Source organism: Triticum aestivum, chromosome 7A (assembly GCF_018294505.1).
Source record: "Triticum aestivum cultivar Chinese Spring chromosome 7A, IWGSC CS RefSeq v2.1, whole genome shotgun sequence".
Classification (NCBI taxonomy): Eukaryota; Viridiplantae; Streptophyta; class Magnoliopsida; order Poales; family Poaceae; genus Triticum; species Triticum aestivum.
The window spans coordinates 40,286,545-40,291,013 of NC_057812.1; the positions used below are offsets into that span (position 1 = coordinate 40,286,545).

At 48.0% G+C, this 4,469-nt stretch overlaps 1 pseudogene; it reads right to left on the minus strand.

Moving 5' to 3' along the window:
* Positions 1-1,164: 1,164 nt before the first annotated feature.
* Positions 1,165-1,809, minus strand: LOC123152930 (uncharacterized; annotated as a pseudogene).
* Between the last annotated feature and the right edge of the window lie 2,660 nt (positions 1,810-4,469).

The following is a 4,469-nucleotide window of genomic DNA, read 5'->3' on the forward strand; positions in this document are numbered from 1 at the left end:
ATCCAGGACGCCTGCCGGGTATGGGGCACTCACCGGTCCGGCGCACTCCTCAACCAGGACGCCTGCCGGGTATGAGGCCGCCGCAGTCACCTGCCACCAATTCATCTTCAGAGCTGTACTGTTGCATCTATCTTGCACGGTCTAGCTGCCGTCGACGCCACCACGACGCCAGACAGCTTCCTTCTCCTGCGCGAGTCCATCTCCGCGCATCAGACGCCGAGTCTCCACTGCGCCATGCCGCCGAGACCCACCGTCGATGATACTGTTAATGCCACACCGTTCCACCTACATGCCATCTCGCGTCGACTCCGAACTACCAGCAACTCACTAGAATATTGGTAATCGGATGACTGCAGCGCTCGCGTCGCCCCCTGGTGGTGATTGCAATGGAGCATAAATATTCTAGTGAGTTAATGATTGTATGCCAAAAGTAAACTTAATCTCCCTCGGTCCCAAAATATAAAAACGTTTTTAACACTGCACTATTGTCAAAAACGTTCTTATATTATGGGACGGAGGGAGTAGGAGATAAATATTCTTTTTCAGGGAAAGAGAGAAATATTCTAGTGAGTTAATATGATTGTCGGTTAATATTCCAGGCTTTGGCCTATGTGACTTCAGACTTGTGCTTTTTGTATATACTACTCCCTCCTTTCCGGTTTATAAGGCTCAATTCAAAAATCTCACCAACCAAGGTAGATGATGAGTGGTGGAATAGTTTTTGTAGTTTACAAAAGCACCAAATTAATGCTCTTGCTTTCCTCAAAAAATTATGTTTACGAATGCATTAGTTGCAATATATGCATGCATAAAATGCATGCATTGATCAGTTTTCTTTTAATACTTGCAATGCAATGATTTAATGCACCTTGAAGTCTAGAATTACTTGTCGGTCAAATAAATGTATCTAGACGGAGGAGTACTATTGGGCGTGCCAGTCGATGCAAAGGTACGGAGTTCAAACTCTCTTTTGATGAAAAACAAATCTAATTACTGCTTTCTAGGTGGTTCCTGCCGGCAAAATTATTGTTTGATACATACACAAGTTCTAATCCCACACGAAATTAACAATACTGATGCAGGTTAGCCAAGAAACATCAAATTATCAATACATCAGCCAGTTAATCAAGCTCTCCAAGTCGATCGGAAAAAAACAAAGACATACTAAACCTCCTCGCAAGATACGTCGACGGCATGCTCGAGCAGCTTCTTTGACATGACGCCGATGGCCACCGGAGAGCAGATGTACTCGGTGGGCTGCCCGCCGTGCGTGTAGTTGAGCCCAGAGATCTGCGTCTGGAGCGTGCCTTTCAGGTGCACCTTCGCGTTCTCAAACATGTGGGTTCCGTTGGGCGCCGTCATGACCCCGGCAAACGCCGCCGGCACGTCGTGCGGCACGTCGAGGCTCGTGTCCACGACGGACTCCCGTATGAACTGTGGCTCCACATGGATGCCGCTGACAAGGTCGTCCTCGATGCCAATCCAAGCGATCGGCGTGTCGTTTTGGTAGAGGAGGGTGATGTTGACGCCCACGTACTGGATGCCGACGCGGCCGCTGGGGTTGTAGTAGTGCATGATCATCAATAGCCTTACCTGGGTAGGATTCGCCGCCGCCCGCCGTGTTCACGGACGCAGTCACGGTGCCATTGACGACCGTGATCTCGAGCTTCTCGGAACGCAGCGACACGACGACGGCCCTTGCGATGACCGCCACGGTACTGCCGTCACCAGGGCCGCCACGGCGTACCGCGCCGCATCCATCAACCATCGAACTCTTGTGGGCTCGTCGTCGTCGTCGTCCTTGCCCATAGAGCTGGCTAGATAACAATCTTGATGTCTTCTGTGTTTCGTGCCATCAACCATCGAAAAGTGACTGCAGAGGCCGAGATCCATTGAGCTCTATATACATTTCTCAGCCAAAATATCTTTTTCATAACTCGAAAAAATCTGAAAAAAACTGTTTTCATGTAGACATATACTTGAAGTATGCGTGTATAAATTTTCATAAATATATGTATTCATATGTGATGTATACAAAAAAAACAAATACACAGATTAAAATAGGCTTTTTCTTTGTTGTATTTGTGTCAGATATTTATCTATTTTATGTAGCATGCAAACGATCAAATTAGTTACTGCAAATTTATACATACTTAAAGAATATGCATATATATCTTTTTTATGTAGCATACTTAAAGAATATGCATATATATATTTGTAAAAAATGGCATTTTTTGAAACTTTTAAATATATTTTGAATTTTTTTTTGCAAAACGAGCTCCATGGAGCCCGTTCTTTGCAACGCCACACTCCTACGTGCCTACCTATTACTCCAGTACTGCTGCAGTGTAGATATCGGTCGGTCTAGCGAGCTGGCTGTTCCATGGATAGTTAGGCCAACTCCATCTCGCGACCTCATTCTGTCCGCCCGCGTTCGTTGGGGTAAAACGGACGAACCAGACGGTCCAGCGCGCGGGCGCAAACGGACTTTTGTCTGTTTTCTGTCCGCTTTCGACCCATCCCCGACCCAAGTTTGCATCGCTTTTGGGGTGAAACGGACAGCACGTGGACGTGCGGGCCGTCTGCGCGTGTCCTTCCCTGGCCCGCCAGTCGGTGGCACAGGGACGCCTTTTCTATCTGCCCTCCTCCCTCCCTACGGCCGCACCCCCTCTACTCTTCCCCACTCTTCCCCTCGCCGCCGCCGCTGCCATTGCAGCTGTGCAACTCGGACGCGCGTTCACCTAGCCCCTTCCCCTCGGCGCCGCCGAGCTACCCAAGCACGGCCACCTGATTTGCGCACCCGCTGGCCGGATTTTGAGCGGATCCGGTCTGTCTTGAGCTTGCCCGGCTGTGGGAGGCCGCGCCGTGCCATGGACTGGCCGGACACCGGGTCGGAAGGCCCTGGCAGGGCCGCAAGACCACATGTAGGCAGTGGCTCCTCCTCTAGCCGCTCGGATATACACCGTCGGTGGTCCATCGGCAGATACACGAATGGCAGTTGGCCGGGCTCGGTGCTAGCCCAAAAGCTCGTCGACGCACCGTTGCCACTCATTAAGTGCAACGACTGCCCAAAGAAGGTCGTGTGCCGCGTGTCTACAACGCCGAAACATCCCGGATGGGTGTTCATCAAGTGCTTAAACGATGGGGTATGTGCTCTTTTTAGCTTCGGTTTGTGCTCTAGATTTGACTAGTTGTGCTAACTTCAAATTTTATTGTGTAGCATGGATGCAAGTTTTGGTATTGGGAAGAAGAGTACATCGATATATTGATAGAACGCAATTTAGTAGATGTTTGTGCACTTTTAGTTAGCATAGAGGCTATATATGAGACTAGTGCACTTGCTGCTAGATTAGAGGCTAGACACGAGACTAGATGCGAGGAAGCAACTTCTACTTCTTTAGACTCGAAGAAGAAAGAAGCACGCAAGATCGAGCCTCCTCCGCAGATAAACAATGAATGCATCGAGAAGGCACGAATCCAACTTACAGGAGCAGTTATGGAAGTTGGATATCTTCTAAAATGTATTCTTTTGATTCTTGTTTTCTTTGGTCTTACTTTTATAGTCAAAATTTGGCGATGTATTCCTATGTATCAAAAACGAATGATGAAAAATAGTTAAGGGCTTGCAAAGAAAAAAGTATGCGGACAGGAAGCGGCCGGGATGCGTCCGCGCTTGGATACACGGCCACCGCATCCCAAAAACGGCCCGGACACGACCCCATTGCCCTATCCAAACGGATAGAATCCGGACAAAATAGACGTCTGTTTGGGGTCACGTGGTGGAGTTGGCCTTATATGCATATCTATTAACACGATACCTCGTGCCTGCATATGCACAGGTTAAAGTGAAAATTGTTCTTGGCACTCCGGTGGAAGCTATCCTATTTTAAACAAGTAAGCTATGTCCACAAAAGAGAAAAAGATGAGTAGTGTCAAGGCGCACTCAAGTAACATTGATCGATCGCACTAAACTATTTGGACAGGCTTACTTTTTCTCTAAAAATTTATATATGTCTGCTCATTTAACCACATAGCTGGTGTACGCCCGGTCACTTTAAGGCATCAACAACGCGTCCCCTCCACTATTTATCCGCGGATTGGTCGGAACCAGTTCATGGATACTGATATGGAAACTGGTCATTCAATCACATCTCTTAAACATCCGCCCATGTCAGCCTAATTTTATTTCCAATGAATAGCAATGTGAGAAAATTAAAGTCCGGTGTTAATAACACTCGATCTCACCATAAAAAGACGAATTTTCATAGTTTTTACTTGCCTTCTCCTTTTTCGCCAAGATGTCCATACAAAAAGGCATTTTTGCCCTACCGGCCAACTGTCCGAGCCTCCTCGCTCACTCTATCTCTGGCTCCTCCTCACCAGCTGACTCCTTACCAGCCGCCTCCTTCTCAGTCACCTCCATCTCGACCGCTAAGCGCTTCATCATCTTAAGACGGACGGCGCGCATG